The sequence below is a fragment of the Trachypithecus francoisi genome, unplaced genomic scaffold, assembly GCF_009764315.1.
Source record: "Trachypithecus francoisi isolate TF-2019V2 unplaced genomic scaffold, Tfra_2.0 Lachesis_group18, whole genome shotgun sequence".
In the NCBI taxonomy this organism is placed as follows: domain Eukaryota; kingdom Metazoa; phylum Chordata; class Mammalia; order Primates; family Cercopithecidae; genus Trachypithecus; species Trachypithecus francoisi.
Window position 1 is genome coordinate 13,489,623 of NW_022681463.1, and position 25,201 is coordinate 13,514,823.

Consider the following 25,201-nt stretch of genomic DNA (forward strand, 5'->3'; position numbering starts at 1 on the left):
TGGACCAGGGCTGTTTACCTCAAATCTAAGGATTTCGTCTGACAATAGGAAAATAGCTACAGTTCACTGTAATTGTTAATCTTTGTACCACTCTTGCCAATTTTGTTTTTCTTTCTTTGCTTTTTCTACTTGCATTTTCCTTAAACTCTACACTGTTAAGAAGGTAGTCTCTTGTTTGGATATTATTTCCTATTAACAATTATAGATCTTTTTACTGTAATCATTTAGATTTACATATATTTTCTCACTTGTCACAAAGGCCAAATAAGGCTTCAGTAACATTTTCTATTTATATTCATTGGGTAGTACATTTCATTGCATCATTCTCCAGGGGAAGTTAGTACTGTGTTAATTTTAGGCTCTAATGCCAATATATAAATACAACCAGTTTGTCATTTGATATCCAGTGAACATTACTTTTCAAGTGGGTTCTCCAAATGAACCCACTGAGTTTGACTCAGTCATCTCATTTCCTTAATGCACACAAGTTTTTAGACACATTTTTACACTGTGGGTTTCAGTGAACATTTGTACATTTTACTCAAAGTTGGTCAGAAGAGTTAATATTAACAATAATGGGTGGAAATGGGGTAGGAAGGTCAAAGATCATCTTGAGTGATCTTGGCTTTCAGAAATCTGTCAATCTGCTGTGCCTTAGCAGTTGCAGAAGGCCATGACTGACTCTCTCCCTAATAATAATCTCCTTGCTTGTAAGGAAGTATTGGAGAAAGGAGTTGAAAATAATATTAGCAAAAAGCCTTTACTAATGAGTAGGCATGCTTGTAAAGTCCCTCACTTGAAACATTTGTCAAATGACTGTCCTTTGTCGACTGCTATATTTTGAGAAATTCCAGAAGAAATAAGGTAAGACTTTAGAACTTACAAAAAAAAATGTAATGTGAAGGTTAGGAGTGGCGAGTTGGTGAGTACAGAAATGGGAGAATAAAATTGTCAGCTCATTAAGGATATAAAATCCAGCATACAATGCTTCACACCCCAAAATATTCATGCCACCTATATTTCATGCCTGTTACAGCACCTTACAGTACATTTTTATTGGAGCCTCACAACAACCTTTTGAAATAGGAAGTGCCATTCGCAGAGTATACTCAGAGGGGACACACGTTTGAGAGGTTTTGTGTTTATTCGAGGTCACCCAGCTGTAAAGGGGAAAGGACAGAAATAGAGCATGGGACTTCCTTGCCCACCAAGGGATCCTTTATAGCCACTCACAAAAAGAGCTAATGCTTGTGTGTTAGCAAATACGTTTCATCAACATTTTGCAAATTCTTTACTTCATCTGACTTACTGATAGAACAAAAGAAAACACAGCATGCACTTTCAAATGCAACCACCTTTGGCACAAATATCTTTGGCACAAATATCGATACCAGATCCACATTATAGTTGGTACACATAGAAACAAATATAACGAATTGCAATGTTCTACAGATTTATGGCTAATTACTCTTCTCTAGTTCTTCATCTATATTTATCATAATGTGATCCAAGATCAAGTTGCATCAAAATCACCAGGATCCTTACATAAAATGTTCATTCTCCAACATAAGTCCAGAACTATTTAACCAACATCTTTATGGTAGACTCAGGAATAAGGCAAATTTTCCAAAAAGGGACAGTGAGGCATGCTGAAGTGTGAAGAATTCACCTAGCTTTATGGAATTTGGTGTTTAACGTCTAGGTGGTGTATTTATTTTAATAATGTACACTTAATTATGGAACACACATAGATAGTTAAAAGCAAAGGAATAGTACCCAGTGGGTAGTTTTTTAACCTTTGCACCTTCCCTCCTTACCATCACACAATATACCCGTAACAAACCTGCACATGTAACCACTGAATCTAAACAAAAAAAAAAAAAAAGAAAAGAAAAGAAAATGAATAAAGCCAGCTAGTAAATCTACCCCAATTCTAGTTCTCTTCACTCAAGTATAGTTGACTATGCTCTAGACATTATTAGGAATAGCTTAGTTCCTATGTGTTTATGGCAGTTACTCTTATTAGATATAATTAGATACATGAGGGAATGCCTTGACTACAAATTTAAAAAAAAAGAAAAGTAGAGTGGATAAAAGAGGGTGAAAAGAAGTTACTATTTTTTTTAAAAATAAAGCTTGGTAAAAGTGATATTTGGGGAAAATTAATGGAAAATGAAAAAAAAACAAAACAAAACCAAAATACTAGAATTAGAACCTCACCTAGGGAACAAACTGAAATGATTATAAGATTTGAAGGTAGAGATAGGACCCGGAGGTAGAATCTGAGGTCTTAATATCAGAAAGGCATTTAACATCTGGTTGAAGACCAAAAGCAAAGAGAGGAAGCCTCTTTCAGTATATATTATTTGCAATAAAGAAAAAAATAAGAATAATGTAAGGGCATTATTAATAATAATAATATAAATAATAATAATGTAAAGGCATTTAAATATTCAGAGGAGATTCTGAAAATTGTCTGACAGGCATAATAGAAGCTTTTTAACAAAAGGTCCTTATTAATATATGTAAATGTTATTGGAATTTTTAATTTAATATACTTTTTTATCTTAGAAAACTAATACTATCTATCAAAAGTTTCATACATTCATTTTAAAATTCGTCTTCTCACCCTAGTTTACCTTGGGATCTTAAGTGCTGAGATCCTTTGAATTTTACTGGAACTTTTTCAAGTTGGAGAACACACGAAACTCTGGTGCACCACAGCTTGCGCTTTACATTTTGAAGTGGTCCAAATGATTAGAGAAGAGTTTAGAAACTTGCATGAATGAACTTTATGATGGTCAGAGAATCTGTGAAATATGTTTCAAAAAGAGGATCTAATTTAGCAGAGAGTAAGGGGCATGATTTTCCAGGTGAGTCACAAATTCTGTTTTGGGCTGGGAAATGAAGACCAAATCTCACAGGACTAACCTGGAGATCAGAAACTGGGGCATGAAGGCACCTATGAATCTCCGAAAAGCTGATAACATTAGGTACTTGCTGGCCTGTTGAGGAAGAGAGAGCCCCTAATGGTTCCAGAATCGCAAGCCTGGAGACACAAAGGAGAATGTGAGTCGTGGGAAGCATGAAAATAGGGAAAATGATGTCTTAAGAAAGACAGCTCCATTCCAGACATTAATTCTAGATACTGAAAAATTTGAAGGGAGAAATTCTTACACATGTTCAAATACACCACAGTGAAAGAGAAGTAGAAAGCTCTAAAATCAAAGACATTTGTGAGTCATGGTGGTTAATAAATCCCTGAAGGAAGATTTGGAAAAGCAAATCATGGGTCCTTCTGTTGAAGGAAAGAAGAGAATCTTGCAATAAATGTACAGAGTAAGAAAATATATATATTTCAAAAAGGCACAAATAACAATAAAGGATTAGGATTTCCCTTAAATCAGGAAGTATCCTGGGAAAAAAGGGCAAAGAAATATCCAAAATCCTAACAAGAAGGGCTGTTGATGCTTCCAGAACTGAAAAGCAAATTCTTCTGGTTAATATCACAAACACAAACTAGAGAATTGCATAGAAAATACACTTCGAGAAATCCAATTAAATGCCTGTCTCTCCTCCCCCTTTTATCTAGTTTTGAACTTGATCACATTCAAAGTAAGCAAGGAAGGCAAGCATGTAATGTCCAAGTCACATTAAAGGAATCGAATTTGTCTCTGTTACAACAACATGCTTTGGGTTCATAATAAATTAATTAATCCAGCATTCTATCTCAAAACTGCCTCTTTTTATTATACTAGCAGATATTTCAGGGTTTTCCTCAGTGCTTACACACATGTGTAAGTTTTCTGTAAAGATGATGCTGATTACAGTCCCCAGAATTAATTTTCCTATGCACAGTCCTCATTATCATTTAATTGCTCTAATCAGACAGAGACAGCCTGGACAGGGAAGTCAGAAAGCAGACATTTCAACAACCTCAAATTTACTGGGTGGTTATCCCATATCACTGGGTCACCCAGCCCTGGAGTACCTGCACTCCATATCATGCTAGCAGAACTGCTGTATGATTTCAGAAAAAAAAAAAAAATGGGGGGGATTGGGGGGACGGTGGCTCATGACTGTCATCCCAGCACTTTGGGAGGCCAAGGCAGGTGGATCACCTGAGGTCAGGACTTTAAGACCAGCCTGACCAACATGGTGAAACCCTGTCTCTACTAAAAATACAAAAATTAGCCGGGCGTAGTGATGCACGCCTGTAATCCCAGCTACTCAGGAGGCTGAGGCACGAGAATCACTTGAACCTGGGAGGCAGAGGTTGCAGTGAGGTGAAATCGTGCCACTGCACCCTAGCCTGGGCAACAAGAGCTAAACTCTGTCTCAAAATAAATACATAAATTAAAAGGTCATTGAAAACAGCCTGGCATTTCTGTGTAGTTTAAGCTTTTCAGTGGACAGAGATGAGTAGCAAGGTGAAAAGAAACACCAAACCCAAGCACAGTCCCACACATTGCTGGGGTGGGCAACAGCAGAAGAGACTGAAGATATGCTTACATACCACTATGGATGGGTGGGGACTTGGAGGCACTGGGGAGGAGGACAGAAAAGAAGACAGGATGCCTGCTACCTAGAAAGAAATGCAGCTGACATGCTCTGAGGAGAGGCAGTCAGTCATCAGAGAGCACAGTGAGTTTCTCCTGAGAACCATGTAGGGTTATGCATTGAGGAAACTGAGCTGCTTGCAGACACAATCCTTTTTTTCCAGGGGTTTATAATTCAGTGGAAAAACAGATGAGTAAAGTTACAATTAAAATACAGTATAAGGAACACTGTAATAAAGGTAAGTGGAGAGAGTTATGAGATCCATAGGAATGGAAACTAACTGGTTTTAAAGGATAAAACAGCGGGTCATCCATTCATTCATATGACAATAATCTTAAAAATGGACAGTGACAGCTATTCAGTATGCTAGATGGTACTTTACAGCTTTCAACACACATTCATATAGAGCTTAACTATATTAAAACAGTATTTGAAATCAGGGAAAGTATTATTGGCTTAGTTTTATGATATCCTCTTGGACAGTGTGTTGAAGGATACATTATTAATTTGTAACATGGATGATGTCACATTTTCTGAATTATAGTCCAGTGTTTTTCTTTCACATGACCTATTATATATTTTGAATGAGCACCTGGAAATAAGGAGCAGAATTAGCCTTGGATTCTGCATTTTAGATAATACATAGCAGAGTGGAATTGGGAAGACAAGACAGATTGTATATTAGAAGGTGGGACAGGATTAAATAGCGACATGACATGAGTCATCAGTGTTGAGCTCCCTGGCTTGTGTGTTCAGAAAATCCAGTGTGGAGACAGTTGGTTCTTTTTAAGTTTCTTAAAAGGCACAACACCATCCAACTTCCGACAGCCTATATAAATTCTGTGTGGTTTAACTGTCAGCAACAATAAGAGAAAACACAAGAATCAGATGAACTGGAAGAGGAAAAGCATTATGGGTTCAATTCTGCCTCCTTCCCCTCAAATTGTTGAGGGTATATTGCCTTTGAAGATGAGGCTTTTAATGAGGTAATGAAATCAAAATGAGGTAATTAGTGTGGGCCCTAATCCAATTTGATTGGTGTCCTTACACAAAGAGGAAATTAGGACACAGACATGTACAGAGGGAAGACCTGTGAGGATACGGGGGAGGATGGCCAACAAGAAGAAGAGAAGGCTCAGGAGGGAACAGCCCTGCCAACACTTAGACTTGCGTAGACCTTAGACTTTAATCTTAGAGTGTGAGGGAATACATTTCTGTTGTTTAACTCCTCATCCCCCACCCCTCCAACCATGGTATTTTGTTATGGCAGCCCTAGAAAGCTAATACAAAAAGTATTTTCTCTTCATCATCAAGAATCATCAGAAATCTCTATGCAGATAATTAAGTCTTTGCCTATGTAAAAGTTCCTGTTCTCATAGAGAAATGGGAGAAAACAAAACAGAATAGGTAGTTCATGATGACAGACAGACTTAGTGAAGATGAGTTCTTTTAGAATTCTGTGAGGTAGAAGGTGTGGTCTAATCTGTGAGCTGGTGCCTTATTGCCAGCACATCAGACCAGCAATGGGCACTTTGGAGGTGCTTGTGAGCAGCCAGCTCTGTTGGTTGGTTATAGAGAAAGGGTGACATCCAGTGGCTGGTTCTATCAGCCGGGCTCCTGGACACTGACTCAGGGTACATGCCAGATGGCAGAGAAGGGTCTTCAGGAGCATAGATGAATCTTACGTCCAGTTCAGTTCCTGGCAGGTAACAATGAAACCTGGGCAAAATGCAGTGATCCCTCTATGTCCTAAAACATAGGGAGTAGGGTCCGCAGCGTTATTATTAAAACATTAAGAATACACTGAGAGCAAAGAGAAGCACTATAAATTAACTTAATCTTCAATACTCCTTACACTTAATTCTCTCTATCCCATCCAAAAGACTCAAAAATGATTTATGAAAGGAGAGAAAAAAAACCTCTGAACACATATGATACTATTGAGCCGGCTACCTTGATAATAGAATACGGTTACAATATATAATGTATCTTACTTTAAAGATAGATAGATATTGATAATAGATGATAGATAAATAGATAGGTGATAAATAGACATAGATAATGTATCTTAGTTTAAACTTAAAGTTTAGTTTGTAGTACCCAGTTACTCATATCAAGAATGGCTTACAATGACAGAGCTGCAAAACCTATATATATCAGGTTGCCTAGCACTTAGATAATATTGTTTTACTTTATAACTTCTAATTGCTTTTGCTTTTTTTTTTGTTTTGGGTTTTTTTGTTTGTTTGTTTTGTTTTTTGTTTGTTTGTTTTGTTTTGTTTTTTGTTTGTTTGTTTTTTTAATTTTGGGAGAAGCTAGGCTTTGAAACTGTGGAAATTTAAATAGAGTCTGCCATGATCAGCTGGGGTTGCTAACCCTCACCGCAAATATTCTTTACAAAGCAGAGAGAAGGCATGCTCCCTGCCTTTGAATAATTTACATATCTATATATAATTTTAAAAATATTAAAACTAAAGATATACCAATGTCACATCCACGTGTGCACTGTATGTACATTTGGAAGATGTGTGCTTTTAATGTGGCAGATGTAATGACTGCACTTCTCATTCTACTCAAGTAGAGTATCCAGGAGACAATGTGAGACACTGAACACATTTTAGCAGATCTGGGGTTGGTTGCTTCCTCTTCATGTGGAGCAGTATAAATAAAGCTAGAAGTGATCCTGAGAACTGTGCATGAACTAGATGTCTGGGGCCTTTTTCATGACCTCACTAGCCTACTCTTAAAACCTCCTTAGCATCTGATGCTTCCCTCTTGCCGCACTTGACCCCATAGGTTGTGTGTACGATGATGTGAGTGCTGCACCAAAGCAAAGATCAAGTCTAATTCATTCAACACTGTGCCTATTGTCTTAAATAGTCCAAGACACATAGCAAGTGTTTAATAAACACATGCTGACCCTGAAAAGCCATGAGTAAAATTGACAAGTGGGACAAGAGAAAGATTAGACAGGAATGGGAAAATAGGTGGGAAATGGGCAGATTATATTCAGTATATGTTACCATTCAAACATTGAAAAGTTTAACCTTCAGAATGACATCAATTAAACTTTACATAAGACTAAAGTCTAAAGGGAAGAAAGGGTAATATTAGAAAGTAAACAAGAAATTTGCTCCCTGGAGCACAAATACATTAATGGTGTCTCCTGGAATTAAGCAGTGTGGCAACCCAATCAGAAATGGCTTCATGAAGGTGGGTCATAAGCGAAGCCTTATGGGATCTGAATAAATTGAGAGAAGGAAAAACTATATTCCCCAAAATGATCAGAATGTAGAAAATTTTCTGGCAGCAAAAATGCATAGGGCATATTTAGAAGACTTCTCTGAACTGGAGGATATTAAAGAATAGTAGAAGTTAAGATCAAAAGGTCTGTTGGAGCCACACTGTGGATAGCTACTAAAGCTATAATGTTCAAACTTTGAACTGTGAGCAGCGACTTGTTGAAAGAACTTTAAGGAATGCCAATTTGGCACTAATGTACTGGATAAATTATAACGGAGTTATCAGGAAATGAGAGATCAATCAAGAAGCTGCTACAGGACTACAGTATCCAAAACAGCATGGCTTGGGTACAAAAACAGACACATAGACCGATGCAACAGAATACTGAACTCAGAAATAAGACTGCACACTTATAGCTATCTGATCTTTGACAAACCTAACAACAACAACAAAAAGCGATGGGGAAATGATTCCCTAGTCAGTCAATGGTGCTGGGATAACTGGCTAGCCATATGCAGAAGATTAAAACTGGGCCCCTTTCTTGCACCATACAGACAAATTAACTCAAGATGGATTAAGGACTTAAATGTAAAACGTAAAACTATAAAAACCAAAGAAGACAACCTGGGCAATACCATTTAGGGCAGTGTCAATAAGGCAAAGATTTCATGGCAAAGATGCCAAAAGCAGTTGCAACAAAAGCAAAGATTGACAAATAGGATCTAATTAAACTTAAGAGCTTCTGCACAACAAAAGAAACTATCAACAGAGTAAACAGGCAACCTAAAGAATGGAAGATAATTTTTGCAAACTGTACGTTCAACAGAGGTCTAATATCTAGCAGCTATAAGGAACTTAAAAAATTACCAAAAAAAAAAAAAAAAAAAACAAAAAAACTCAATACCATTAAAAAGTGGTAAAGGATGTGGACAGATACTTTTTTTTTTTTTTTTTTGGAGACAGAGTCTCGCTCTGTCACCAGGCTGGAGTGCAGTGGTGCAATCTCTCGGCTCACTGCAATCTCCGCCTCCTGGGTTCAAGCGATTCTCCTGCCTCACCCTCCTGAGTAGCTGGGATTATGGGCATGTGCCACCACACCCAGCTAACTTTTGTATTTTTAGTAGGAACGGGGTTTCACCATGTTGTCCAGAATAGTCTCCATCTCCTGACCTTGTGATCTGCCCACCTCAGCCTCCCAAAGTGCTGGGATTACAGGTGTGAGCCACTGTGTCCGGCCAACACTTTTAAAAAGAAGGCATACATGCACCAACAATCATATGAAAAAAGGCTCAGCATCACCGATCATTAGAGAAATGCAAATCAAAACCACAATGAGATACCATCCAACACCAGTCAGAATGGCTATTACTAAAAAGTAAAAAAAATAACAGACGCTGGCGAGGTTGTGGAGAAAAAGAAATGCTTATACACTGTTGGTGGGAGTGTAAATTAGTTCAACCATTGTGGAAGACAGAGTGACAATTCCTCAAAGACCTAAAGACAGAAATGCCATTTGAGTCAGCAGTCCCATTACCACAGGAATTACAAATTGTTTTATTATAAAGACACATGCAGGTGTATGTTCATTGCAGCACTACTCACAATAGCAAAGACATGGAATCAACCTGAATGCCCATCTCTGATAGACTGGTTAAAGAAATGTGGCACATATACACCATAGAATACCATGCAGCCATGAAAAAGAATGAGATCATGTCCTTTGCAGGAACATGGATGGAGGTGGAGGCCATTATCCTTAGCAAACTAATACAGGAACAGAAAACCAAATACCACATGTTGTCACTTATAAGTAGTAGCCAAATGATGAGAACTCATGGACATACAGAGGGGAACCACAGACACTGAGGCCTTTCGGAGGGTGAAGGGTAGGAGGAGGGAGAGGATCAGGAAAAATAATTAATGGGTACTAGGTTTAATTAATACCTGGTGATGAAGTAATCTGTGCAACAAACCCCCATGACACAGGTTACCTGTGTAACAAACCTGCACATGTACCTGTGAACTCAAAAGTAAAAATAAAATAAAAAAAAAAACAAAACAACAAAAAAGCAGCTATTATAGCAATCAAGGTATGAGTGCACATGGATTTGAAAAATGATATTGGCAGTGAAAATAGTAAATTTGATATAAGTGTAATATATAGACATAATTTAAGGAAGAATTAATAGGATATAACAATTATTTGGCTAAGGAATTAAATACGGCTAATGCTTAGTGCCTGGGAAAGAAAATTTAGGACAAGGAGCCAGTTGGGGACACCGAGTAATACTGACTTTGAGGACATAATGAAAAGAACTCAAAGTGAGAATGTTCACTAGACATTAGGAGACAGGACTGGAATTCAAATGGAAGGTCAGTCATAGAAATGCAAAATTAAGGTTATGAAGTCATCAAAAAGAATGAGCTCTCCATAGACTGGAAAGAACATGTACTGAATTTTAAGGGATACCTTTATTCAAGGGAAGTTGGGAAGAAGGAGAGCCAGAGAAAAATGAAAGCATAGTAGACTTTATTGATTCAATTGCTGGTTTGGCTCTTTGCTTATATAAACATTCATTTAATTATTTCTCTTATCCCAGCTGCTGAATCAATTACCTTGTAATAATAACCACTTAACTAAAAATCAACAAAGTCTGTAAACTCTCTAAGCTTCTTTAAAAACTATTTTACATCTGTGTTATGTGGAGACAAAATTATCAAATTTGGAATCTAAAACCCAGGGCTTAAATGCTGGCAGTCACTTCCTAAGTGTATATCTTTAGATTGGACAAGTTTAGATTGGACAATTTAAATTCTAAAACCAGAGGCTTCAGCTCTAAAACGAGAATGAAAGATACTCCATCTTTTTTAATAATTAAATGAGATAATACAGTTAAAGGAACTACGTCAGGCCTCTGCCATGTACCATGCTAGTCCCTGACTCTTTCCTGCTTTTTTAGAAAATCAACAATTGAAAGTCTGCTATTCGATATACATATGACACTAGTGTATTTATTTAGTCTTTGAGTTTCTATCATGGTCAGGCACTGCTCTGATGCTGAGAATACAGTAGAAAAAAAGACAACATCCAGTCTTCCTGAGCCCAGAGACTAGTGGAAGAAAGACTAGTGGAAGAAACAGTGAACTGAAAATACACAGAAATTCAGGCAGTGATAAACTCTTTGAAGTAAAATAGAGCAGAATAAGAGAATGGCAAGATCAGTTTGGGAAGGCTCTATTTCAGATGTAACACTCAAGGGACACACTGCTGAAATGAGAGAGAGAGAGAGAGAGGGAGACAAAGACAGAGAGCAGTGGGGAGCATGCCATGGAAAGATGCTTGGGGAGGGAAAGCATGCGGAGTGGACAGCAGGTGTAAGAACCATGAGGTGGCCATCGGTAGCAAATGCAAGGATCATTAGGAAGATGGACATGTGTGGCTGATGTGGCACATGCACGAAATAGAGGCAGAGTTGTCGGCAGTGAGAAGGCCGTGCAGGTGTACGGACTGTGGGGAGACAATGGAGCTCTTAGAGCAAGGAGCCGTCTGCTTCGGAGGAACGTTAGAGTTCCTAAATTCAAACCAACCCCTGCATTGTGCTTCCGCGTGCCCCTGATTTCCCCTTCCCCATAGCCTGTGTATCAATGCCGTGCGATGAGTTCTGTTCTGGGTGAAATGCACAAAGTTCCTTCAAAGTTTGAAGGGAGTGGGAAAAAATTAGTGTTAAAGGTTTAATAAGGGTTTCTTAAAGAAAAAGAATAAAGACATGTCAAGTGCACCACCCCTTTCCCCACCTGACTTCAAACAAAGAGAAAATCCCACCGTATGTCATTATACACGGTATCATTTAGACAAAGACACTGACCATGACATGTCAATGGCAGAGATTTGGACTTCATGTGGAAGAATAAAAGTAGCAAAGACTTTAAGTTGTAGATTGGCATTTTTAGATTGGCATTGGCATAGTGACTTCATTTTTTAAATGCTGCCAGAATTTCTTAGAAAAAAAAATTAGAGCATATGGTGATTCACAAGTGCCTGCTGGAAAATTATAAAATCAGCAGCAGTATTTCTGGCTGCTGAGATCCTGTGAACAACAACTACCTTCAAAAGATAGAGGGTAGCAAAGGAACCAAGGGTGCCTTTCTAACTCCACACGGTGTGTAGTATTTTACAACTTGTTTCCCTTTAGCTAATACTGCCAGTTCTATCACTCTAACAAGTGAGGCACTTTATTAATAATTATTTATTTTAGTCATATCTCAACTTCAAATAGTAAGTACTGTGCCACCACCAGTCTATCCTTTCCAGATACCCAAACTGATGCTCAGAGATGTTAAGTGAATTGCCCAGTGCCACTCAGTTAAGAAATAGCTGAATCAAAATCTGAATGTGGGACCATCGGGTTTCAGAGTCTATGCCCTTGATCCTTTACCACAGAACCACAGAGAAGGGAGGTTTTTCAGGGCATGATACTTATTGAAAATGAAAAGATACAACTTTAAATTTGTCTAAGAAAAAATGACTCGAGAAACACGTAGCCCATGCAGTTTCTCTCAGAGATTCTACATGACATTATTGTTTGCTAGAAAGTAGGGTGCTAGTTGTTCCTTTTGTAAATGTAACAGTCAAATCATGTTACCATTAGGACACATTAAAAACGTCAAATTGGCTGGGCGCGGTGGCTCAAGCCTGTAATCCCAGCACTTTGGGAGGCCGAGACGGGCGGATCATGAGGTCAGGAGATCGAGACCATCCTGGCTAACACGGTGAAACCCCGTCTCTACTAAAAATACAAAAAACTAGCCGGGCGACGTGGCGGGCGCCTGTAGTCCCAGCTACTCGGGAGGCTGAGGCAGGAGAATGGCGTGAACCCGGGAGGCGGAGCTTGCAGTGAGCTGAGATCCAGCCACTGCACTCCAGCCTGGGCGGCAGAGCGAGACTCCGTCTCAAAAACAAACAAACAAACAAAAAACGTCAAATTACCATTGGACCTTATGTGAACATATTAAGATAATAATGATAGTATTCAGTGCAATATTCAGATCAATAGTTTAAACCCAAAATATTTATACCTTCAGATTAGGTGTAGGCAAATTAATTGATTCACGTGTCTTTTATGTGTTGTTTACATTTTGAGAAATATTTCAAAATGGAATTCATATAAATTTAAGCACATAATAGTTTTATGTAAAAATATTGTTAAATTACATTTTCCCCGTAATTGTTATTTCTTGGAAATGTGCCTTAGTCACTGAAATATTCACACATTAACACAATGAAAGAAGTGAACCTTACTAGGCTTTGACTATCAGATTTGCTGTTGGTTTTTGACTATTGTGAAACTATGTTCTGATTTCTAAATTAGGAAGAAACCTGTATTGTTGTTAATATGGACACATGACATATTTGTCTGCCTGACTTTTGATCCCAGCTACACCCTCTGGCCTTTTCAAATGATTCTTTAATATCACATGAAGATAAAGGGAGGTGAGATAGCTTAAAGGGGGTGATTCCGGATTAGGAGGCAAGGGAGGCCAGGTAACATGGTGCTGTGATATCTTCTGTGAATTTTCAGTGACTTATTTCATTAAGGGATATATCTCACTAGAAGTGAGGTAGAATATAACAAATCCATGTTTGCTGGGCATATTTTATGACAACAGAGAAATTCACAGACTGGTCTTATCTGGCAGGGGAGATGGCATGATCATGAAAATGGTTTTTCCCAGGGTGAGCTTCCCCATTGCATTCTGATGTGCTGATTTCCGTGTTTTCCCCAAATGTGGGAAACTCACTGGGCTGCATCATTGGTGGTAGTGGGGGCTGTGTCATGCTCTCTACTTGATGTCAGGGTTTTTTTCCCTAAAAACAAACAAACAAACAAAAACAACTGGTCTCAGACATTTTGAACAAAACAAGTAGAAGCTGTTTTCTCTAAGAAATTACTAGAAGTGTCTATCTATAGATACATACATATTCACACATGCTCATAAAAACACACAACCATAGCAAAACCCATGTTATAGTCTATAAACACTTTTTAGAGAAGAGGAGAGATTGTGTGGGCCAAAAGAGCCAGATGGGGCAGAACCTAAGAGAACCTTGAGAATGACTAACATTTGACGGCGGGAAGCAGGAGAGGAGGAGAAGGACGTTACAGTCAGTGACCATAGCATAGGTAAAAGCAAAACAGGTGCCAAGGAGAACACTGTACAGACCATTCAGCAAGGAGCCCTTCCTGACTGCCAGGAAGGGGCTGCCTGCAGGAAGGGCGTGGAAGACCATCAGCTGCAACCTGAGGCAAGGTGATGGAGGTTTAGGTTTGCTTCAGTAGGTGAGCTACTTACACAAGGAGAAGCATGATGGAAGTGGTGCTGTAACATTCACATGGTGTGGGTTGTACTGGCAGGAGATGGACGATAGGCTGGCTTAGATAGGCGGGCATCTTTAGATGAGAAGAATGTGCATGAGATTTCAAGAAAAAGATCAACAGAATTGAACTGTATTGAGCACTAAGCTAGTACAGGCAGACAGTTCCAATTGGGTAGAATAACATTACAACCATTTCTTAAGTAAATAATTTGGCAGTCCAGACTTTCTTTTGCCTCATTGACTGAAGCAAGCATCCCAGACATTTGATTGACCAGGCACTCTCATGAAGTACCTCAAGGATGTGCTTCCCTGCAGATGTTTTATCACACTTTCATTACAGTGTGCTTATAGATTCTTCCCCTCTGGGTTTTATTTTATTCTATTTTGAGATGGAGTCTTGCTCTTGTCACCCAGGCTGGAGTGCAATGGCACAATTTCGGCTCACTGCCACCTCCACCTCCTTGATTCAAGCGATTCTCCTACCCCAGCTTCCCAAGTAGCTGGATTTACAGGTGCCTGCCACTATGTCTAGCTAATTTTTTGCATTTTTAGTAGAGACAGGGTTTCACCATGTTGGTCAGGCTGGTCTCAAACTCCTGACCTCAGATGATCCTCCTGCCTCGGCCTCCCAAAGTTCTGGGATTACAGGCGTGAGCCACCACACCCAGCCAGATTCTTCCCCTCTGGAGTTTTAAAGGCCATTTGGGGTTTAAAGGAAGTTTAAAATCTCTCTCTAACCTTGAGATTAATGTTATTTTAGATTCAAAACTTTCTCCTGCACATAGCAGATAATTAATGTAATTGAAAGAGATTTGATTCCCAGATGTTTATGCATTTGTGATCCCAAAGGCTTCCCTCGGGGAGCCATTCTCATTTGCAGTTAGAAACAAAATGGAAGGACAGCCTCAAAGCAGGCAAACAGTGTCAGTTAAATTCAGATGTCAAACCTGGGTTTTGGTGACAGCCCTGGAGTGTAACATAGTTATGCTAGCTCTCACATCAGCTTCTGAATTTTGCCAACTATGACATTCCCAAGACTGCCCAACAAAGGCTGGCATCTTAATAAAAGACCATTCTTAGTTGCTCTTCGTCTGTTACTCCCTAGTGGCAGAATACAACCTTTTTATAACAAAAGAAGTTAGCACTGACTCCCATTGAGAGAAATCTAAGTAGAACAGGGGCTACAAAACAATGGTACTCAGGGCCAAGAATTTTGAAGTTAGATGAAAAGTTAAGACAAATACTAAATACCTGCCAAAGGCCCCACCTGCTAATACCATCCCCTTAGCAATGACTGTTTCAACATATGCATTTTGGGGGAATAAAACATTCAGATGATAGCACTATACAAAGCCTGAAAAGTTATAACACTTCTGCTTTTGAAATATCTGTAATTAGAAGCCAAATAACAAAGGTCTTTGGGAGGTGATTAGGTCATGAGGATGACACCTTCATGAATGGGATTAACAACTTCATTTTTAGAAAGGCCTGAGAGACACCCCTTGCCCTTTCCACCCTGTGAAGACACAACAAGAAGACATTGACAATGAAATGGAAACCTTCACCAAAAACTGAATGTGCCAGAGCCTTGAACTTGAACTTCCCAGTCTCCAGAACTGTGAGAAATAAATTTCTGTTGTTTAGAAGCCACCCAGTTCAAGGTATTTTTAGTGTACAAAGACTACCGAATGTACTAAGACAGTATTGCATAGAAATTACCAGGAGACACAGAAGAGTAGCTATAGAACATGCTTCATGCAACCGGATCTCAGCACTGGGATGTGCTTTGGAAGAAGCATGGGTTTTGTTCTGTGGCTGGCATTTTCTTATGCTCTTGTTGCCTTTCAATGACTCTAGCTGGAGCTGTGGCCTTCTACATTTTGAAGGAGACAGCGTCGAAGGCTGCCTTTTGCCAGCTGAGATCTAACACTGATTTGTGTAAATTGAGAGGGGATTTAGTCTATTGTCCCAGAACTGAGGATGGAGTCCCTGAATGGCAAGCTTCAGATGAAAATACAGTTCGATGATTATCCATGTGCGCCCTGTACGCTGCCTTGAGAAATGCATCCTAATGATGATGGCTTCAAGTTACGGTGGTCATCACAACACCAGGCAATTTTCATTTTGGCGTTTCACAGAACATCTACCTTTCCAGAGGCCAGTTCTAAATTTTAATAGCTTCACGTTCTGGCTGATTAGCTGACAAATGCAGTTAAATAACAAGCTTTCACTCAGAGAGAGATGATGCAGAAAGAAAGCTGCCCTCTGATATCCCCACTGATAATAATGTGAAGTGTGGAAGGCCTCAGATGTCTTTTCTGGATACCTGTGTATAATTTTCATCTGTATTAATGGAACTCATAAATGCATCACGTGAATAAGAAAATGAATCTGTAGAAAGTGGTTCCTGTTGATTAGGCTGGTTTGGAATTTCAGAAAGTTGCGTAACACTTCCATGAATTTTTCTTTATCTTGGAAAAACATTGCCATGTGATAGATTTTATAATGACTTTCAGAAACACAGGGTTTCTCACTGAGAAGTTTGTGAACGTGGCCTGAACATTCTAGCTCACGTGTGTAATTGACAGCAATGAATTATTTTAAAAAGTAAAGATGGGTCCACCTTGGCTCAGTAATTATTACTATCAAATGAAAGCACACACTGGCATCAGGGGGAAACACAGACCCCTCACTCTTCCAATTTCATTTCACACTATCTGCCGACTTCCAGGAAATCCTTTAGGCATAATTGCACTTATTCCCCTAGGCTCCTTACCCTCCTTTAAGACGTCCACTCTGCTATACTAACCTGCACAGGGACAGGGAAGTAACTCTTCGTGCATCTCTTTTCTTTCCTAAGATATGTTGCATAAATGTAAGGGAAAACTACTTGGCAACTCTAACACACACACACGCACCCCATAATTTCTCAGCTCTTCACAAGAGTGTGTTTTCTCCTTATGGAAAAGTTGATGTGGTTCCATTTATAAAAATAGCAGCTATTTAAATGGGAAAAGCTTTTTCTCATATCATCTGTGGGCCAAATGTTTTTCTAAAAACATACATTCTCTTTTTCTAGCAGAGAAGACAGATTCTAAATGGATTCAAGGTTCATCAAATCGCTAAGTTTTCTGTGGGTTAATGCATTTGACAATCAAGTTCACACAAGTGCCAAAATGAAAAGAAGTAAATTAAGAACTGTTCTGTCTAATTTCTTTATGCGTTGTGTGTGTTTTTCATGTGTATGCATTATATTTATAAACTGATGTGATTAATATATAAACTGTGTGTTAATCTGCAGTTATTTTTATTTCCTACATAGAATTTTATGTCATGATTTTTAAGAAGTTGGACAAATAATATAAATCGTTTCTTAAATTCTGTTTTCTCTACTTCAGGAAGCAAAAGGAGAAGTTCATATCTCTTCTTTCCAATCCTTTTTTTTTTTTTTTTTTGAGATGGGTTTCATTCATGTTGTCCAGGTTGTAGGGCAATGGGACAATCTCGGCTCACGGGCTAATTTTTGTATTTTTAGTAGAGACAGGGTTTCACCATGTTGGCTAGGCTGGTTTTGAACTCCTGACCTCACGTGATCCTCCCGCCTCAGCCTACCAAAGTGCTAGGATTACAGGCATGAGCCATCGTGCCCGGGCCTTTCCAATCCTTTTTAAGCACATGTATTCATCGCCGCCTTCAAAAGTTCCAATTTCTCTAGCTTATATTCAGCTGAATATGACCTTGAATTTCAAAGACTCGCTTTTTATCCAATGCAAGATTCTGTCTATCATGCATATTCACTGCTGTTTAAACATTTCCACTAGTGATGACATCAGACTATGCGGGGGGATGGGGTGGTGTAGGGGTTATGGTAGGCAGGGCTTCCAAATCAACAAGACTTCCCTCATTCCTTTGGCCACATTAAATACCTGTAAGAGCTAACTAAAGCATTGAGATCGCTGTGTGATGAATTGGTTCAAGGTTAGTTCATTACCCCTGGCCGCCTCTAGCACCAAGGCTGCTCTAGGCTTTAAGCCTCCCAGTGACAGACTCTGGATCTCAACTGGTTTCCAAGGATAGAGAGAAAATTACAGGATACATTCTAATTATTCATATTACAGATGTTGTCCTTACATTGAGACACATCTGCCTGGACAGTGGCGACCATCTGCTCCTCTGGAACTACATACAAAGATGGGTCCAATCCCTTAAATAAAATAGTTCTTCAGATATTTGGAGACAACTCTATTCTGCGAATCTTAGCTTTGCCGGGCTGAATTGTATCAAATTCTCTAAGTATTATTGCTAGCATTTCTCAATAACAGTAGTAATTGCTTATATTTCCACAGCACTTTGGAGTTTCCAAAACACTTTAACAACTGTAGGTTCTTAATTTTATAAATGAGAAAACTGGCACTCATAGCGGATAAGTTACATTAGCTTAATAATTGATTTAACAAGTACTAATGGAGTGTCTACTGTATGCCTGGCACAGTGCAAAATCCTAGGATACAGGAGAGAATACATCAAGAATGGTGCCTCCCTTGTAGTTCTTATGATCTAGGAGTGGAGGAATACATTTTTAAAAATTACAGGTGATACCCAGATAATACTCACAACTGGTTAGGACTTTAGCCCAAGTCTTCTGTCTCTAAACCAAATTAACAGGCCATTAACTTCAATACAGCAGACACTGCACTTGGATTCATGAAACCCACTTAAACTAGTCTTTCGGCAACTAGTTGGCCTGGTACGAGCTCTTCTTAAGATGTACCTTCTTCATTCCATAACTAAATGTGTGAGGAGTCTGTGCATGTGTGGTTAACTTAGAGGAGAACTCTACACTGATTTCTATCAAATTGTATTTTGCCATTTTCTTTCTCTCTAACTTGCCAACCTTCTTTTGAACTCTTATTTTGTCATTTCTCACACATTAGATCTTCCTCTCAGTTTCTGTTCATCTGCAAGTTTTATGAAATTGTGTTCACCTAGATCACTGACAAGAAAAAAAAAAATGCCCACAAGTGCTTGGTGTGAAAGAAAGAGCACACATTTGTCATTAGTCGCAAATTAGATTTCCTATCAGCTAAGTGACCTTGGGCAGATAGCATCCTCTCCCAGAGCAACTGATTACTCATCTGTGAAATGAAGAAAGCAGGCTGGAGAATTTCTGAGGGATTTCCCTGCATTGAAAGTTTTAAAATTCAATATGTTTTAAAATGCAAGGCTGAGTTTTAAAATTCTTCCCTTCTGAGTGTGGAGAGAAGGAAATGCAGAATATATATACTGATATTTACTGATAGGCACCACCTCCTGCTTCACTAAAGGAAGGTAATAAATCAGCAAATATTGGCCCCAAAATTCATACAACAGTGGCACTTAAGCAGAACAGCTACCACACCTTTCCTGAATCAAAAACAATGGCTTCATGAAGTCCCTGATAGTCTCTTTGCTATCTATATTTTTTTATATTTAGAAATCAACAACGAGTAAATTGATTATAAATAACTAAGCCAAATAAATGATTAAAAATAGTTCATAATTTGCAGTCTTCTGTGAGCCCTCTCTTTCTCCTCTGTGTAGGAAAATTATCTTTGATTCTATTCTATAAGTGGTAGCCTTCAAAGGCTTCTTCCAAACATTTGCCTAATAAAAGAGAATCCGTATTTTCTAATCTTAACAGAATGTCAGAATTTATTTTAGTCTTTGAACTTGAATAATTTTGGGGGTCTTCTTTCTTAATATTGCTTCATTGCCACATAATGTATCTGTTTTATGCAGTCTTATTTGGGTTGCAATATGTGGTATAATTTATTCCTGTCATTGTTTTAAACTTACCAATTAGAATGAATTCAAATTTAATTACTAGAAAATTTCACCCACATTTAACTAGAGATAAATGAGAAGTAATTATAGAAACCAAAGCTTTTCTAGCCTGAGAGAAAAGAAAATAGAGCATTCAACCCAAAACATAATTAATCATCTCTTCTACATGGAAAGTCTGTCCTGACACTATAGTTTAAAAACAGACTGTCTAAAATGCGTGTCTATGTAAAGGCATGTTGCAACTATTCCATTTTTCTATTCAGAGACGATTTGCTATTAATTATATGAAACCCTGTGATGGCTTAATTAGCAGGCAACAATGGATTGGCTTTTAGATTATGCAATTAGAAAATTCTGGCACTTTTCAGTTTCTAACTTTAAAGCTAGAATTTATTTTTGTCTTTGAACTTGAGTAATTTGTGGGTTCTTCTTTTTTAATATTGCTTCATTGTCACATAATGTATATGTGACATAACTGTAGCCAAATTTTCTCTGGTCTAGGAAGCCTCCCCAATGTCCTCCTGAACACAATAATTTATGTCCTATTTCAACAATGCTTTTTCTTTCCTGTGAAAGTGAATGGCTGTTGTATTTGAATATATTACTTATGTATTTTGCTGAAATGTATCAAGGGGAGAGAGAAAATAACATCTGTTTGACGACATTGTTTTATACATGTTTATGCGCAGGAAAGGTGGTGCAAGTACTTAACTTCAGAGTTTCTCTAAACTCTCATATTTAAGAGAAAAATTTTAATCTCTGTCCTTTAAAGTGTGTATATTTTTATTTCAAAAATCATTAAAGTGTGTTTCAAAAAAAGAATCTAAAACCAAGTATGCAGAATCCCTAGAATTCCACACAACTCAAGTTGAAAAAACTTCAGAAGTTTTACCTAAAAATGTTTTCAGCCCATTTCCTGATTTCATAGATCAGAAAATCAGGCTGTAAGGTATATATTATGGGCCAGATAAATATTCAATATTACAACAACCCTGATTGAGTAAGCATCCAGATGTGTATTTGCCTGAAGTCTAGAACTTACTACAGATATAATTTCACTGAAGCTCTCAATGCCATATTTAAAGTTTTCATTTTAGTTGTGTGCATAGACTTACTACTCAGTAAAATTGGTCCACATGAGTGACAATAATCTACTAATGCTTTAATTCTGATTTTTAGCCTAACCATAAAGAGAAGAAATCTTTTATCAGGTCATTACTTGGGTGGGGGGGCATTTTTCACATTGATGATTAAAGCCTTGTAATATGTTAAATTAACCTTTCATGATGCGTCTCATTAGCCTCTATTTATTTGCCGAAGCTTTTTTCTATTCTCTTTGTGGATGTAGAGCTAGAATGCTACCACACTGCTAATGAAATATGGTGCCAAGTGGAGCTAACCCTGTAGGGACTTGAATCTTTCCATGGGAAAGAACATGAAGACCTGTGCTGATTTGCACCAAAACATCCTTCTGCACTACAGATATGCTAAGATATTGATGTAATAGGCATCCTCTACAATATCTTAGATTAATTAACTCAACATTGATTATACTGGCTTGAAAGTATTCATACACTGTTTTAATTTAATATAGTTTAATATAATATAGTTTAATATAATTTTAAATCTGTGTGTTTTGTTTGTTTAATATAGTTTTAAATCTGTGTGTTTTGTTACTATTTGTTGTATATTTCCTCCATAAGTTCCTTGATAGTTCTGTCATTCTTTGATTTCAAATAATGTTCCTAGAACACTGCAGTAGATCTTTCAGTACTATTGATTAGGTTGTTTAGAAATGCAGCCTGTTGGCCGGGCACGGTGGCTCAAGCCTGTAACCCCAGCACTTTGGGAGGCCGAGATGGGCGGATCACGAGGTCAGGAGATCGAGACCATCCTGGCTAACACGGTGAAACCCCGTCTCTACTAAAAATACAAAAAATTAGCCGGACGAGGTGGCGGGCGCCTGTAGTCCCAGCTACTCGGGAGGCTGAGGCAGGAGAATGGTGTGAACCCGGGAGGCAGAGCTTGCAGTGAGCTGAGATCGCGCCACTGCACTCCAGCCTGGGCGACAGAGCGAGACTCCGTCTCAAAAAAACAAAAGAAAGAAAAGAAATGCAATGTGTTCTGTCCATTTGCTCCAAATTAACAATTTTTTTAAAAGCATCAGGTTTAGTATCTAACTATTATGCTAACCCATTTTAGCTTTTTTAGTTCTGTAGTTATAGGAATGTCATACAAGACAAGAAAACAATTAGATGGCTGTTTTGTCTTATTAATAATTTAAGTACTTTCAATTCTGAGCTAATAGGACTAATACTAGTATTTCAGGCTATTCTTTTTTAGTGCGATATTTTATTAATCATTAAATGAAATTTACTCTGTCATTCATTATCCAATTGTTTGTTTTAATGAATCCCACTTATAAAACGGTATTTAGCATTTCAGTTAAAATGTTTGTGCTTTTTAGTCTCACTAATATACACAAAAATGAGATAAAGATACAAATATATTGCAAACACAAGGAAATTACTAACAGCATTAATGTAACAACACACATTAGCCCACAATAAATGGTTTGTATAAAAACTACAGTTAGACCCAAACAATTCATAAGTGATTCTGCCATTATGAATGCAGGAAAATCCACAGGAATAAAATCTTGATATAAATGTACTTTAAAAAAAGACTTTATGTTTTTACAGCACTCTTAGATGCTCAGAAAAAGTGAGCTGAAGGCACAGAGATTCCCCTTATGCCCCTTGCCCCCACACACATAGTCTCTCCTGTTACCAATATCCCCCCCCAGAGTGGTGCATTTGTGACAGTTGATGAACCTACCTGACACATCATTAGCACCGAAAGTCTGTCATTTACATTAGGGTTTATCCTTGGTGTTATCCATTCTGTGGGCTTGGACAAATATATGACAATGTGTATCCCTGATTATAGTATCATACAGAGTATTTTCACTACCCTAAAAATCCTCTGTGCTCTGCCTATTCATTCTTCTCCACACCCCAATTCCTGGCAACCACTGATCTTTTTACTGTTGCCATTGTTTTGCCTTTTACAGTATGTCGTGCAGTTGGAATCATGTAGTATGTAGGCTTTTAAGATTGGCTCCTTTCACTTAGTAATACACACTAAAGTTTATTCCATGTCTGCTCATGGATTGATAACTCATTTCCTTTTAGAGATGAGTAACACTTCATTGCCTGGATATTCCACAGTTTACTCATCCATTCACCTACTGAAGGCCATCTCGGTTGCTTTCAAGTTCTGGCAAATTATGAATGCAGCTGCCATAGATATTTGTATGCAGGTTTTTGTGTAGACAGAAGTTTTCGGCATTTTAGGGTACATATCAAGGAGTATGACTGGTGGATCACATACTAAGACAATGTTTAGTTTTATGAGAAACCATCAGGCTGTCTTCCAAAGTGATTGTACCTTTTTTTTTATTCCCACCAGCAGTGAATGAGGGTTTCTGTTGTCTAATATTTTCTTGTCAGAATTCGATTGTGTAAGTTTTCTGGATTTGAGATTCCCAATAGGCGTGTAGTGGTTGTTTTAATGTGCATTTCCCTGATGACATATAATGTGGAACATCTTTTCGTATGTTTATTTGCCATCTGTATATCTTCTTTGGCAATTTATCTGTTAAGGTCTTTGGTCCATTTTTAAAGTTGATTTTTAAATCAACTTGCATTGTTTTTTATTACTGGACTTTAAGAGATATTTGTATATTTTAAATCAGATATTTCTTTTGCCAAAAAACTTCCTCCCAGTCTGTCGCTTCTCTTCACATAATTTTAACAGTCATTTGCAGAGCAGAACTTTTTAATTTTAGTGAAGTCCAGTTTATCAATTATTTCTTCCCTGAAACATGCCTTTGGTGTCGTATATAAAGGTCATAGCCCAAACTAAGTTCATCTAGATTTTCTCTTAGGTTACCTTCTAGGATTTTTATAATTTTACATTTTACATTTATTTGTGTGATCCATTTTAAGTTAATGTTATGAAGGATGTATGATCTATGTTTGGATTTATTTTTTGCATGTGAACATTCCAGTTGTCCCAGTACCTTTAGTTGAAAATCCTACTTTTTCTTTATTGTATTGCTTTTGTTCCTTTGTCAAAGGTCGGTTGACTGTATTTTTGTGGGTCTGTTTCTGTGCTCTTCCTTGTGTTCCACTGATCTATTTGTCTATTCCTTCACCAATACTTCACTGTCTTGGTTATGGTAACTTTACAGTGAGTTTTGAAGTTGGGTAGTGCTAGTCCTCTCACTCTGTTTTTCTCCTTCAATATTGTGGTGAATATTCTGGGACTTTTGCCTCTAAAGGTAAACTTTGGTATCACTGTGTCAAAATTCACCAACTAAGTCACTGGGATTTTGATTGGGATTGAATCAAATCTATAGATCAAGCTGGAAATAACTGATATCCTGACAATATTGAGTCTTCCTACCCATGAAGATGGAGTATCTCTTCATTAATTTGGTTCTTTGTTTTTTCCGTTAGAGCTTTATAGTTCTCCTCATATAGACCTTGAACATGTTTTGTTAGTAAATGTACTTTTAAACATATTTTCTTCCCAGTATTTTATGTGGACATTCATCACGCTTTTTTTTTTTTTTTGCTTGATTCAGTCTTTTCAGAGTATAATGATTTTAAGGTATGTATTATTTTTAAAACAACAGATATTTTATCTTATGTGCAGTTAGAGTTCCCTGTTGTCACTAAAATATTTACATGTTGTTGCTTTTTATGGTCTCCTTTTATGTTCATTTTAGAAACAATAATACCTTACTCTAAATTATGAAAACAATGAAATACAAATATGGGCATCAAAGAGGAAAATGAAGAAGTCGTTTCAAGCTGTCAAGAATATATTCTTAGCTCTGTGTTCAAAAGTACTTCATTTGTATAAAAAAGTTAAATTCAAATCCACACTTTAAATTTTTTAAAAAAGTAATACAACTGTTTCTGTCAAAATATGTATGGTCAAATGACCACTTTCTTCCTTCTCTTTAGTTGCTTATTTTAGAAAGCTTTGTCTGAACAGGGTAGCCGAGAGAGAATGATTCAACTATTGTCTTAAATTCTTACCCGCTTCTCTGCCACTGTCATCGAACCCCTCTCTCTACTCCAAACTTTGGTCTGCTCTGCCCTAAATCAGTAAGATATTGCTATCTGT

At 37.8% G+C, this 25,201-nt stretch overlaps 1 protein-coding gene and 1 non-coding gene across 6 annotated transcripts in view; both read left to right on the forward strand.

The window, feature by feature from the left end:
- The window catches only part of FGF14 (fibroblast growth factor 14), a 692,204-nt gene that overhangs the window by 609,683 nt on the left and 57,320 nt on the right, over window positions 1–25,201 (forward strand). The window lies entirely within an intron of this gene.
- LOC117063779 lies at window positions 13,486–13,648 on the forward strand. Its single transcript, XR_004429069.1, has one exon. It is a non-coding gene; the product is annotated as a U1 spliceosomal RNA (small nuclear RNA).